Raw genomic sequence first — 15,358 nt, forward strand, 5'->3', positions numbered from 1 at the left:
AGGCCAGCAGGTCCTGTTTTCTGGAGTAAGGTGAGCTAGCTAAAGTAAAGCGGAGTTGGAGGACTGTGACTGCTACGTGTTAGATTTCCTTGACAAGTGTTTCCCTTAGTGCAGGCTGGCTTGGGAGTTGATTTGTGCTGTGGACAGGGCCATGGGGGCTGCCTCCATTTTGTAGGTCCTGACTCGGGAATTGGCTTTATCACTGCCTTTAAAAACAAGTCAAGATCTAAAGAAAAGAGAAACCATAGCCCAAGTAATCTGGGACTAAAATTCCAGACATGATCTGCATTGTTGGGTGTGGAGGGGAAATGAAAGGGAAGGGACTGCAGGGGCATGAAAACATAAGAAAGGATCTTATATTCAGCCACTTTGCATACAAAAACAGAGGTACAGCTTTGAAACCAGCAGGAAAATCTGTCTAATCAGAAAAAGGAAAGGGAGTGGGATGGGGGAAGAAAGCAAAGAGAAAGGACCACGTTAAATGGAAAATATGAGAAGAGTGGCCAGCATCTAATGTGATAGTAATTACAATGCAGGTTACTGGGTTATCCATTATACAGAGAAATTCTATGACTGGATGGACAAGTCACAGAAATGAGTTATGTATAAGAAACAGACTTCAAAAGAAAGGCAGTGAAAGGTTGAAAATAAAAGGGTAGAAAAGGGATCTCCTACACAAATAGGAACCAAGAGAAAGTAGTGGTAACTTCACGGGAAGGTGAGGGAGAATGAGGGATATTACGTACTGATAAAAAGAGAGTTGGAACAAGGTGTACTCCTTGAAAATACGGGCCCTTAACAATTCAGCTTGAAAATACACGAAGCAACGTTAGAACTGCAGAGAGGGAGAGAGGAAATCAGCAGTTATGTTGGGAGAGTTTTAACACTGCTCCCAGAAACCTAAGCCCTGCAGTGGAGAAAATAAGCAGACATGGAGAAGAGCTGAACAACACGATTAGTAAGTCTATTAGCAATATTTCTAAAACTGTAGCATCAACAAACAGAATGTGGTTTGGGGGCTCCTACGGAATGGTTCTAGAGAGCAAACCATGTATGGTGCCATCCAGGAAGCCACGAGGGTTTCCCAAGAACGGGAGTGGTACACTTTAGGGTCCTTCGGTATTGTGCCGTATGATAAGAAATGATCAGTAAATGACAGCCTCCCTCCCGATAAAACTGCTGTGGTTATGAAGTAAATAACATATTTCTAAAGAACCCTTGGGTTGAAAGGGAAATAAAAATGAAATTATGATCTATTTAGACCTGAAAGATAATGAAGGCATTAAATGTCACAACTGTGGGATGCAGTTCAAGTGATGCTTAAAGTGATTTTATAGTCTTAAGTTCATCGGTAAACAAGAAAGGTTAAAAAGTAAGTGAGCTAAGCAGTCAACTCAAACGTTAGTAAAAAAGAACAACAAAACAAGGAAACAGGAAGGAAGGAAATAAAGGTAAGTACTAAAAACAATAAAATACAGAATAATAACACTAAATGATAACAGAAATTTAAGAAAATCAAGACCTGGTTCTTTGAAAGATAAGTAAGATCTCCGACAGACTGAACAATAAGAAAAAGAAATAAAAAATTAAGAAATAGCTATAGATCAAAGACATTTTCAAATGATAAAAGAATATTGGAACAAATATTATTTACTAGTAAATTTGGAGAAAAAACTAAATGTTTCCAGAAAAAATATAAAATGTCAAGATTGCCATAAGAATAAGTGGATAACACGGTTAGAGGTCAATGTATGATCACATCAATACATGGGACATGTAGTCAGAGACCTTTCTTCCCAAAATCTCCAGAGAGAATTTTATAGATGATTTCTGGCAAACCACTTAGTATCTTTTATAGGTCTTTCCATAAAATAGAAGGCAGGTCATGATGCCCAGCTCCTAAAGCTGTTGAAGCCAGTGTCAGAAAATATATGAATGTAACATTAAAAGAACGAAGGAAAAAGTACGAAGACCTCAAATGGTGTAGCAGAAGCGATTGATGAAGTTCAACACCTGTTTGTGATTTTAGAGACACACGCAGCTGACATCTTAGGAACGGAAGGGAACTTCCTTCAGGCTACCAACCAAAAACTGTATCAGACTACCCTGAATGGGGGTTTTGGACAATTCCCTCTATTACTGGGAAGGAGGCAAGCAGACCTGCTGTCTTTTGCAGTTTAGTGCAGGAAGCAAGTCCTTGCATGTTTTCAGGCGGAAAGAGATGTAGTGGATTAGGTACTTAAGTTGTGGGAAGGGCTTGGAGGAACAGGTTGGGGGCAGAGTTCAAGGTCACCCCACAGTAGTTATGGTCCAGAGGGCAAGAGGCTGTTGTTGCTGCTGCCACTTTCCTGATGATTTGCGTTTGACCCCTGCAAGCAGATAATTAGACGCCCAGGTGGAGACCCTGGCCCGAGAAACACGTCTCCCCAGCTGGCTTTCCAGCACCCACCACAGCAGGGGCGTCCTCTGCGTTGCTTCCCTCTTGCACATCTCTTGAGAGGGCCCCTCCAGTGGCAGATCCCAAGTTCATTCACAACTTAGCTTCAAAGAAACCTGAGAAACGTAGCTGTATTCCAGACGTATTTAGACAGAGGTAGAGTGGAATGAAGTTTGAGAGATTTGGTCAAAAGTATCCTTTATCTCTCTATCTCTGTCTATTCTCTCACTGTCTCTGCTGGTGCTTGACCTAGCACTGATGTCCTGAGGAATGCCACCCACGAAGAAAAAGAAGTAAAAACTTAGTTTTGGAAGAAATAGATAAAATTATCATTATTTATGGACAATAAGGTCATCTTCATTAACAGACTATAATAAACTGATTGTTACAACTAATGAGTATGGTGACATGGGGGTATATATGATCAATCTATAAGAATCAATACGATTCCTCTATTACTAATATCCAATTACCATGAAACATATCACTCATAATAACGGAAACTATATAGTGTGAATTAAGGATGCACAATATCTCTTCAGATAAAATATTTTAATTCTAATAGAAGATTATGTGAGTAATAGACTTCTTGTTTTCTTGGATGTGGTATTAAGAAGGCCTCACTCAGTTCTTCCCCAATTAACCTTTCAATTCAATTAAATCTCTTCCAAAATTTTGTGTGTTTTTGAAGAATTTGATAAACTTCAACAAAAGCATAAAGCAACAGGGAAAATTGATAAATTTGATTAAGTCTTGAATATCTGTGCCCTGAAGCCATCCGTAGACAGATGGACAGGTGACAGATGGGAGATGATGTGTGTGATGTCACTGCCTAGAACTGCAAGAAACTTCCCCAAAACAGCGGATAGCATTCCTAATAGGAAAATGAGAAAGACATCCTAGCTTTTATTTCATAACAGAGCAAACCCAGAAGGCTAGCCAGCATATGAGGAAATCACCAAACTCATTAGTAATCAGAGTAATGAGAATTGAAGCAACAATGTGATAATCACTATTAAACTAGTAATCATTAGAAAGCTGAAAAATGAGTAAAGGAATTCACATACATTAATAGTGGCAATGCAGACTCTTTCGGCTACAGTGGAGGACAGTCTGGAAGTTCTTAAACTAGGAACACAGGCTCTGGTTCAGCATTAATCTCCTGGGTATGTATCTGAGGGTGTTGTCAGTAACTGATGAATGGATGTAGAGGAGGTGTTGGTGGCAATGTTGATTTCCAGAGGCAGGAAGGAAGCTTGGGTGCCATTCTAGCAGTGCAGTTGGGTGGGGTGTTGAAGCTACATACAGCGAGTGATTGGAAACGACTCCCGGTATTGTCCACAGAGAGCCAGGTTACGTGTCACAAAACAGCAGCGTGGGGAGGAGGAAACTGAGGGAGATGTGTAGGATAACACCAGGATTCATTTGAGTTAAATGTGCATGTGCACAGAACAATATGTATTTTTAAGAGCACATTCAAAAAAGAGAGACCCAACAAAGCACGTTAGATGGTCTCAGGGTTCTGAGGAGCGGTGCAATGAACATCTTCGGTGCGATGAACATCTTTGCGTGGATTTATCTGGTGTCGTTCCAGGTTATCTGCCTAGAGAGGGAGAGTGGTGTTCTGCAGTTTGCTGACTGTGTGACCTCAGGCAAGACCTCTGTCCCTCCGTGCCTGACTATTACATGGGCTCTGAGATTTAAGGGACTTGAACCTGTAACAGGATCTTAAGAGCGCCTGGCATATGATAAATGCTCAGTAAATGGTCGCTGTCACTATAGGGTTGTTCGTGGAAACGGAGCATGGGTTAACTGGTACAAACCTTTCTTTAAAAGGTGTTATCAATTCATTTGTTCATTCAGCAAGTATTTATTGAATGTCCAGAGTATGTCTTGGCATTTAGAAAAGGTAGGTAAGGGGCACCTGGGTGGCTTAGTCAGGTAATCATCAGGTAACTGGCTTTGGCTCAGGTCATGATCTTGTGGTTTGTGAGTTCAAGCCCTGTGTCGGGGCTCTGTGCTGGTAGTGCGGGAGCCTGGTTGGGATTCTCTCTCTCTATATATATATCTCTGCACCCCCCCCCCCCACAGTGCACACTCTTTCTCTCAAAATAAATAAACTTAAAAAACAAAGAAAAAGTAGGCAAAAATCCTTGCCTCGGTGGAACTAAACAAACAAAAAAATATATGTTACACGGTAGAATGTCTTAGAGATCACCATGTAAAACCATGCCTCGTTTCCATGGTGTGCTGATTCAGATGTGCTCAGCATCTGGGTCATTTACCCACCTTTTCATTCTACGTGTTTTCAATCGAGTGGCTGTTAAGAGATTTGTTGTTTAAATCACTGTCACTAATGATAATGTATGGATCACTTCGTTTACTGTATTAATCTTTGTTAGGTGCCTTAGACTCTGATTCGCTGTCCCGAACTTCCCTCCAGATGAAAATGTTTTCCTTCTCTTCGCTCCCATGACTCCATACCTCTCTGTGAGACGAGTAATCACCACTGCTTTTTGTATAGAGTATACATATGTTTTTCCTCATTCTACTTCACATTCTTTTGGTCAGGGACTATGGGTAGTTCGTCTGTGAGTCCCTAAAATGATTAATATTCAAGGAGTTTTTGTCTAGTTGAATTTTGACCTTTTCCTCTGGTGTCCTTTGGGCTTCTTGTACGTATTCAGTGACCCTCAAGTTTTTTCTTTACCACAGCCAAAGGACCTCAGAAATGACTTGTACCAGCAGTCTTTGGTAAAGAGCAGACAGTTGGCAGACCGAGCCTTTGTCATTAATGACACTACCTTTGGTGACATACCTTTAGCAGACTCCCTGATAGGAGGTGGTTTTCTCCGGCCTTGACTCACCTTGGGTTGTCTGTGATGGCTGTTGTTGACCACCTGATCCCTTCAGATGATCACTGGCTCTTCAAGATGCCAGTGGGGTCTGCTCCCATCTTAGGGCGCACATATCCATTTTATGTTGTTAGTAAACAAAGTATTTTCCCAAAGGAATTACAGACAAATTGATTTAGCATCTTTTTTCATTATACAGATAAACATTTATTCTGAGTTTAACTGCTCTAATTTATTATTGAATACTTAGCGTGGCATGTTTTTTCTACACGTCACTATCAATGGTTCTTTAGACCTTAATTTTCTCATTTGAAAAGTTAATGAGTTGGTATTTTTTATATTTATTTACTCATTTAAAATTTATATCTTGCTTAGTTTTTTTTTAATGTTTATTTTAGAGAGAGAACTAGCGTGGGCGGGGGAGGCTCAGAGAGAGAGCGAGCGAGAGACAGAGAGCAAGCGAGCGCATGGGGGAGGACAGAGGATCCGAAGCAGGCTCCATGCTGACAGCAGAGTCCCATGCGGGGCTCAGACCCATGAACCATGGAATCACGAGCTGAGCTGAAGTTGGATGGCTAATTGAGGCATTCTTGCTTACTTGAAAAATGCTGGTGACAGTGATACAGAGTACAAAAAAATACATCAGTTAGAAGTCACAAGAACAAGAAAAAACAAAAGTAGGCCCACAAGCTAGGACCTGATGTGAGGCTGATAGAGAGATGCGGAGACTAGGTCCTTTGCCGTGAAAGTTCCTGATTTTCGTGATAACAGTGCATAGCAGCCACCAGGAAGAGGGAATCCCCAGCCAGTGTTCTCATCCCGAAGCCTCGTTAGATAAAGCAAATTCTTTGTTTCAGAGAAGCACAGTCACTCATGATGCTGGGACAAGAGGGTAGTTTTCGTGGGAAGTTTGATGTAGAGGACACTGCTTTCATGAGCAGTGTCCCAATTATAAGGCCTTATGAGGTTCCCCAAAGGGCTGCCTGTCCATGTGGGCAGTGAGGTGGCCCTGACGTGGGAGCCAGGACCAGAAGTGAAGACCTTTCTCTCGATGACAGCTCAGCGATCCCGAGAGGGGAGGCCCAGTGCCTCTGCCCCTGGGAGTCATTGGCTTCTGCTTTGCACTTATTGAAGGAAACTTCTTCTTTGAACTTGGTCGTCCTGCGTTACACGTGTTACTTTTGGAGGAAGAATTTGACCTTAAACTTGTTCATGTCTGTCCTTTGTGACATGCGGTTAAGACTTGCTGGCACCGACTATCTTACTGGGAAGTGTGTCCCTCGGTGTGTCTTAAGTGTGAGAAACCACCATTTTCTTTTGCTGCTGCTTGGCTGAGCCTCAGAATGTCTGTAACTGTGGCCTTAGAACCATCACTGACCATCATTTCCCGCTAATTGCTGTCTTTTCCTCACAGTCCTAAACCCGGCACCACAGCTCCATCCTTTGAGAGACGCGGGGCCAGAAGCCTTTGGCGCTTTGTTCTCGGTGTAGTAGCAGCGTCCAGGTGGTTTGGAACAAGCCTCGAGCTGCCACTTTGGTATCACCCAGCTAATGGTTCCCGTTCCCCAAGCCACTGTCTTCCTCTCACTGGATGGTGAGGATTCCCATTTAATCCATCGCCCTTGTGAGAGTCTCTCAAACTCTGCCTTATCTGGAGACACTTCTTGTTTTCTAATGATACTTTTGTTTATAACAACATGATCAGTAACTCACGTCATAGTCAACAGATGGTAGTGGTCTGGTCTCGTCCCCCTGCTTGGCTTGCAGAGGCAGGCGCGGGCGGGTGTGACTCGCACGGATGGGTCCCCAGAGGCATTTCAAGCTTCGTGCCATAAAGTGCATTCTTTTAACACAAATTAATATTCTTTATTTTGTTCAGTGAGTTTTGTCAATCCATAAATGCCTGGAATGCATTTTGCTTGCTTGCTTTTCGTGCATGCTTCTTTAATCTATGGTGATTTATGTGTTTATCATTTGTAGTCAGAATTGCCCTGTCAGAGTATGTACGGAGACATTTGTACTTAAAGCGCATAGATTTGTTTTAAGTTTTCCCAAGTAGCTAATATTTTGTATTTTTTCTCCACTCTATTTGTTTAATGAAATTAGGATCTTCCTAGTGGAATGTTTATTTTTGATACTGGAGTTAAGTGCCCTGTGTTATTTGATTTAGAGTTGGGTTACTGAAGTTGATGGTTTACTTAAATGTGACAGGTGGAGTTCCTCTCTCTGTATATACCAATATATTTTATATTTCATATTACCCATGTTTGTATATGGCTGTTTTATATTATCAATCTGCAAAATCTTGTTTGTAATGTTATTGGTGTTATTCTAGGCTATCTTTGTTGTTAATGAAATAACTTTTTCTTTTAGAGTTTGTTATAAGGGAATTCCCAAGTACAGTTTTTGAAAAGTTCTTGTTAGCTCATCCAAAACCCCTTGTAAAAAAATCAACTCAGAGAAATGTGAGGCGCTCGTGGAATACAGCTTTCTTGGTGATCAGGTTTTTAACTCGGACAAGCAGTTTCTAGCGTGAGTTACAAGGAAGTGTCAAGTGACCTGTTTTCTTAATGTCAAGTTAAATCTGCTGTATTTTTTAAGCTAATTGGTAAGCCTCTGCCTCTCCCTTAAAAAGCCCTCAGTCATTTTCTTCTTCTTCTCTTATTCCTTTCTCTTACCTAAATTACTCACTTGCTATCCTATTAGGAAAATCCTCAAAATCTCCTTATCGAACGTCTAAATACACAGGATTAATTGGCTAACTACCATTGCCTAACCATCAAAGGAAGGGCAGTGACCTGTTAAATTAAACTTTCAGATCAGCAAGAAGTGACTGATTTTTTTTTTTTTTAATTCAATTCAATGCATATCTACTGGGTATTTACTATCAGAATACTACGGATGATAGGAAGACTGATAAGTCAACAGTTCGTAATTTCAAGTAACTTACATTTTTTTTTCCTGTTCCTTTGACAGACCTTTAATTTGTTTAATCGTATCTCATGAACTTTTGTAAAGTAAGCGATTTTTAATTTATGACCGTCCGAAGCAAGAACGCCTCATTGCAGAGGATGTGGGATTAGTATCTTCTAGACCTTCAGGACTGGAGTAGAGAGATCGTGTTCTTAATGGGTGTCTAAACCTGGGCTTGGCACACGCGTCGGTGATTTGGGCTCCAAGAGGGAGAGATTCTTCCCGAGGAAGGAAGTCAGACACCACCACTTCAGCTGGTTACACCGGCACACGTGGAGCGCTGGATTTTTCCACCGTTTTTATCGTGTTCCTGCCTGGCTGGCCAGTCCACATAGTTGGTTTCTGGCTTCTCGTCTCGTGTTTAATCAAAGCGTCCAGCCTCTGTTAGTCACCTCATTTGCCGTATTTTAAGGGGATTGACAGAAGGGGCTGAAGAAAGCATAGCCTCCTGCTAGATGGACCGACCTGTTGCCTGCCCCGTATCTGACTGGACTCATCCCTCCCGTGTGTTCTAGAAAGACACAGATCACTGATAGACCCTAGGGGAGACCACTGGAATGTGCCAGAAAGAACGTGGATTAAATAAGCCAGACATACAAAAGGGCCTCGTAAATGCCTCACAGTGCATGCGTTCTATAAATGGTGGATTCTATTATTCTCTTACTAGTTTTTATCCTGACAGACTTTGTTGAGAGAAGGCGGACAGCCATTCATCGGTGGCTGTTTATCCAGTACCTGTTTTTGTGAAGGGCGTGATAGTGGGTATAGAGGATTTAATTGTGAACTAGACAGATGTCCTCAGTGCCCCCATAGAACTTTTAGTTATTTGGGGCATTCAGGCAAGTGCACGGGCTAAGCCGCGTGTAAGTGTGATAGTGATGAAGTGCAAGGTGCAACGGGCATGTGTTCTCCGGAACTAGGACTACAGGAGCGATGAGGGAGCGTAAGGCAGGCTGGGGGCCCAGCATGAGCTAGCACCCTCCCCCCGCCCCCACGACAATGAGTGGGATGTGTGTGACATTCCTCAGGCTCTCCCGGCTGCCCGAGGACAAAGGAAAGGAAAAAAAAAATGGCTAACTGATTGAGATCCCAGTCATGCAGGACATGAGCCTCCATCAGTTTACAAATATCTTAGTAAATTACAAGAAAAAGGCAATCTTATCAATAGCCTAATCTCCAGAAACCTATAGACTCTGTTTCCTGGAGCCTCAACATCACCTTCCCCTCCATAGATGGGGGGAACAAAGGCAAGAAGGAAATGGCAGGTGAAATTAAATTTCCTTATAACCTGCAGCCCGTTGACAAATAACTTGCAGCAAATACAGAGTAGAACATTTCCTCAGGAACCCCCTACTGTCTTAAAGTTAATGCCTTACTAGAGGGAAAACCACCTTAGCTTGACATTAGTGAAGCCTCAGGTATCTCAGGAGTCCTCTGTAGCACATCACAGTCCCTCAGGAGGCCTCTCGTTTGTCCTTACCGCCCCCCCCCCCCCAGCTGCATGGTATAGAAGAAGCCACTCTTCACAACCTCAGTGCAGCTCTTCCTGCCCACAAGTCCTGCCCACCGGCCCACAGGAGGACTGGCCTGTGTTCCCAGCTAGGGCTACAGGAGGGTGCCCCATTGACAGGTGGAAGCTGGTGACAGCAGGTGAGGCAAGCAGTGTTCCCGCAGAAGCAGCCTGCTGCCTGAGCACCCGGAAGTGAGGGAGAGAACAAAGCCCCCAGAACTTGTATGTGCAGCCCGGGTGTGGGACCAGGTAGGCCCTGCTCGAGCAGTGCCTTGAACCTGCTCTGAAGGAGTCTGGGCTCTATCCCACAGCAGTGGGGGAGCTATTGATAAAATATTGCCAGGCTCTGACAAAATCCTTCACGTAGAAAGTTTCTGAGGTCTCAGAGTGGAGGCTGGGCCAGGTTGGTGGAGTAGCCGCTATGCTGGCAGAGGCAGGGGCAGAACAGACCAGGATCCTAGGAGGGGCTGGTGCTGAGCTGCGGCTGCGAGGGCCAGAAGAGTGCAGCGACTCCAGTGACATGGACAGTGGGCCCGGTCGATAGCTGGAGAGGCGACACGAGGGGCCCTTCTCTGCTGGGCCAGCCCTGGGGTTCCATATAGCCTTCGGTGACAGGCAGTGGGGTGGATCTGTTTGTTCTTGGGCCCGGGGAGGAACAGGTGTCAGGGAGCTGTGCCCCAGGACGGTGGATGCAGCTGCCCACTGAGGAGCAGCGGTGCTTGATGAGGTTTTGGGGTGATGGTGGGGTTTGGAGCCAACGACCAAGAAAGAATTCTTAAAGACATCTTTGGTGCAAAAAGGTGATTTTGTTAAAGCACGGGACAGAAAGAGCTGCCCTGGGGTTGTGAAGAGTGGCTGGTTCTATACTATGGGGGGTGGGGGAGATAAAGTCAAGAGGAAGTTTCCTAAAGGGGTTTCCACATACTAAAAAAGACTCCCATATTCCTGGAGGCCCAGCTCTTGTCAGGCTAAGGAGGTTTTTCCCTCTAGCAAAGCATGATCATCAAGACAGTAGGGAATTCCTGAACTTTAGGCTTTGATGAGATTGCCCTTTTTTTGTAATTGTGCTAAGATCTTTGTAAAATGACGGAGACTCTTATCAAATGAACCATTTGTTTTCTGTCCTTTCCTTTGTCCTTGGGCAGTCAGAAGTGCCCGAGGAACATCACACATGTCCCAGTGAGGGGCGGGGTGTGCTAGCTTGTGCTTCATCCTCAGCTTGCCTTATGCTGCCTCCTCAGTGCTCCCAGGAGGACACAGTGGCATTGTCTTCCTTCGCACCCAGAGCCTGGTTAGGGAGCGCTTGTCCAAAGCCAGCTTTTGAAGAGAAGGAACAATGATCAAATGATCCTCCCCAGGGGTTGGGTGGGTTATCAAGATTAGCTCTGGGCCAAAGCTAACTAAACAATGAAGGTTTTCTGGGAACTGGGCTGTGTTCCTCTCCTGGGGCCAGGTGCCCATTGTGATTTCTGTTCTGTTCTAGGGCTCAACCGGGGTCCTTGAAGCCTCTGTTGTTCTTTCCATTTTCCGCTCTCTCATTCCAGTGCTCATCAAGACAGAGAGGAGAAGAGGAGGAGGGGAGGAGAGCAGGGAGGGAGGAAGAAAGGAAGGAAACCTGAGTGTGTGATTATGCCAGACCTGAACACTATGTTTTGTTTGGTTTTCTGACAGGTTCTTCAATCCTGCGTGCATTTGCTGATTACTTATTAAAGGCAGGGCTGTATTTGAGGCATCATTTTTGGCAGAGTTGGTGTTTTCGCTGGTTCTGAAGATAGGGCAGGAGTCCCAATGGTTTACTGTGATGATGTGGATAGGCTGGCTTCGCAGCTGAGGCCCAGCTTCCAAAGCCGACTAGGTAGTCCCTGATTTCATTTGACCTGCTACGTGCATTGACATTTCTGCTGTTGTTAACTGATGCCAGACCTGGGTTTCAGTAACCAGTGGGGCCCGTGTTCTTGTTGCCAGAGTGTATAAACTTGGGAGGTATCCCCAGCCTCCTTCCCACACCCCTGACTTTGGTGAGTGCTGCGTGCAGGGTGGCTGCCATTTGCACGGTGAGACTTCCGCACACCCCTCCCCGCCACACAAGCATTCCGTGCGGCTGAAGTCAGGTATAGAGAAATGGTGGCAACACGGCCCTGCCTGGCTTCCTGAAGCTCAGAAGGAAAACAGTGCATTTAAAGGTAAGAAGCATACTCAGTGCTAAACCAAATAAAGGAATAAAGGAACAAGTGATAACAAGGGGAAAGTTGGGAAGAAAACCTCCTGGAACAAGGACGTTAGAGTTTCCGGATTAAGAAAAGAAGTAACTGACAGGCTCACAAATTAACCATGTAAAAGGCAACTTCCTCTGAACTGTAGATGTATGGGTGTGAGCTGTCCTGTTAGAGCCGCTTGCTGTATCCAAATGCAGGGGAGTAATTCTCTTAAGTGTTTCCTCCCAGCCCCTTCAAGTTGTCAAGTTACTACTGCTTTGCTCTCATGAGGAGCCAGAGAAACCTCCTTTGCTTCTCAGAAGACCAGCCCTAATAGGGTTTGAACTGACATCTGTGTTTGTCTGCTTGGGCCACCGTTAACAAAATCCCGTAGACTGAGGCAGGCTCGGCTTAAACAACAGAAATGTATTTCTCACAGTTTTGGAGGCTGTAAGGCCAAGATCAGAGTGCTGGCCAGTTTGGTTTCTTGTGAGAGCTCTCTTCGTGGGTTGCCCAGCGGCCATCTCCTTGCTCAGTTACACGTGGTGGGGAAAGAGAGGAGAGAGAACACTCTGGAGTCTCTTCCTATAAGGGCATTAATCCCAGCAGGAGGGCCCCAGTCTCATGACTCAGTCTAATCCCAATTATCCCCCAAAGCCTCATTTCCAAACACCATCTCCTTGGGGGTTAGGGCTTCCGCATGCCAATTTTCAGAGGACAGAAACATTCAGTCCAGACCAACATCTCATTTGATATTTAAGCTGAAAGAATACATTTGTACATTTTCTGGAGGAAGAAAAAGCACATTGGCTATAAATAGTGGTTTCAACTGGCTTTTGATTTTTAAAGATCAAGCAAAATAAATCTAGAGATAAGCAATAAAATTCCATTAAGTGGGAGCTTCAAAGGGACCATCTTGGTAAAGGCAGCAAATCTATTTGGACAAAGTTTTGGGTATCAACTTTTTTTTTTTTTTTTTAATTTTTTTTTTTCAACGTTTATTTATTTTTGGGACAGAGAGAGACAGAGCATGAACGGGGGAGCGGCAGAGAGAGAGGGAGACACAGAATCGGAAACAGGCTCCAGGCTCCGAGCCATCAGCCCAGAGCCTGAGGCGGGGCTCGAACTCACGGACCGCGAGATCGTGACCTGGCTGAAGTCGGTCGCTTAACCGACTGCGCCACCCAGGCGCCCCGTGTATCAACTTATTAATAGAATTCCAGCCCATCAAGTTTTCTTTGTTCTTTTAAAGTTATGGGAATGAATTAAAAACAAGCTTCCCAGTCGATCATGTATCATTGAAACCCAAAACACAATAGCGTTTGTCTTGTTACAAACCAGGAGGCTGTAAATCTATTATTTATTTTTTATTAAAAGTGTAAGCTCCAGAGCGAGGCCCGTGAATGGCCAACAGAGGAATAGGAGATGAATAGAGGAATAGGCCTTTCATCTCGGCCCAGTTCTTGCCCTGTGACCCAGGTCAGCAGTGATTTGGTGTCCCTGCTGCTCTTAGGAATGTGTTTGTTTACCTGCATTATGTTCAGTGGTAGGAGGAAAGAAAGGGAGAAAATGAGGAAAATGATGAATCTGACTTCACGTTTTAGAACAGAGTGAAAGTTGTAATTAGAGAGAGCTACGTTACCATGTCTAACTCTCAACAAAGTTTTCCAGCAAACCACTGGTTCCGTCGATCTCTTGCGAATGGATCACCACACACGGTGTAGAATGGTAATGCTATGCTACTCACACATCTCTTTTATGGCCACCACCCCTGAGTAGGTCCCCTGGGGTCACCATTGGTTGCAAGGTTGACAGCAGCCTACCCCAGATGAGGGCTTTGGAAACTACACCAGACACTGCAGTGTGACTGTGAACCACCCGGAAGCACGTGCAGGCAGGCAGCACAGGCCTCCCTTTGAGAAAGCCTGGGCTTCCTCGGGCTGAGGAGCCAGCAGGAAAGTAGTCCCTGAGTGCAGCCACATGGCTGTGGTCACGGCTGGAGATCCCCACACCTTCCTGTGTGGTCGGTACGGAACTGCTGGAGTTCATGGGCGTCATGCCCCCCCACGATCCAGCAAATAACTTCTCGACTTGAATATTTTAGTCGTGCTGTACTGAAGCTGCAGTATCTTTAACTTGCCGGAAGAAAACAGAACCAAAAACCAGTGGTAGTTAAGTCTTCCGTTTTCTCCAGTGTAGCAGACGTTACTTACTTACCCCTGTGGCATCTACACAGGGTCGTGTATGTGGCTGTGTGCTGCCTGTTAAGCCCGTGTGCATGAACTAAAAAGAGCGTTTATTGTCCCAGAAACTGGAGTTTCTACCTTTTGTTCCTGATGCTTCCTTGATTCAGGTGGAAGGTGTGTACCTGGGAATTACAGAAGTCAGCTGCCCCTGTGCTCAGACAGCTAAAGCCGCCTGTGGGGAGTGGTGGTTTCACTGCCCTGCTGGCTGGCGGGCGCCTGGCTGCCCTTCTGCCACTGTGGGCCAGCTTTCCTCATCTTGCCCCCGCGCCTTGGTGGCAGCCTGCTGACTGACCCCTGTGTCCGGTCGGTCCGCCTCGCAGAGACAGGGCCGCACACGAATGCCCCTGGAGGCTGACCGTGCCGGAGCGTTCTCTCCGCCTCTGAGCCTGCTCGGAATTCCATCGGTGCCTTTGATCTGGATCCCAGACGCGCTGCAGTAGCACCACCTCCCCCGCTTTGCGCTTCCTTACGCTTCTCTACACATCGTCTGGGGCCAGTAACTGTAATAGTAGCTTCTAAACAGTGCTCCCGGGTGGGGCCTGTTATTTACACCGTTTTACAGACAAGGAAAAGGAGACCGGGGGAAGGAGGTCCCAGGGCCAGCAGGAGGGTCACAGTAGCACACTGATCCTGACCGTCTGGCTGTGGAGCTCTCAGCTAGGCTGGCCGCCTGGGACTGGGTGTGCTTCTGGGGTTCTGTGTGCCCCAGGATGGGCTCTTTGAGCTGCCCCCCTGCCCCAGCTCTAGGGCAGCCCCCTCTGCAGTAGGTTCGTAGTAGGGCTTTCCCTCCTTCCGTGGAACCCCGTGGAACTTCTCACGTTTCTGCTATTTATCGAGCCCCGTCTGTGTCAGACACTGCTAAGCATTCTCTACGTGTGTTAAGTGAAAGTGAAATAAACCGAGAACTTTATTCTTCAGCACTCTTGTGAGGAAAGCTTTCTGTCTTGCACAAGTGAGGGAACTGGCTCGCATTAAGTTTTTGTTTGGATATGTTATCCCCCAACCACGTTATAAGCTTCTTCAGGGCAGAGATGGAATTTCCTTACCTCCTGGGTTTTCAGGCCATCCCCAGTATGTCCACACACCATAGAGGCAGGCAGTGAGTGCCTCGGTTGATGCAGTTTAAAGGAGATTCGCAGCTG

The 15,358-nt window shown here is 45.4% G+C and overlaps 1 protein-coding gene across 1 annotated transcript in view; it reads left to right on the plus strand.

The window, feature by feature from the left end:
- SDK1 (sidekick cell adhesion molecule 1) overlaps positions 1–15,358 on the plus strand; it is an 888,340-nt gene that overhangs the window by 310,159 nt on the left and 562,823 nt on the right. The gene's annotated exons all lie outside the window — the stretch shown is intronic.

This window comes from Leopardus geoffroyi, chromosome E3 (genome assembly GCF_018350155.1).
Source record: "Leopardus geoffroyi isolate Oge1 chromosome E3, O.geoffroyi_Oge1_pat1.0, whole genome shotgun sequence".
Classification (NCBI taxonomy): Eukaryota; Metazoa; Chordata; class Mammalia; order Carnivora; family Felidae; genus Leopardus; species Leopardus geoffroyi.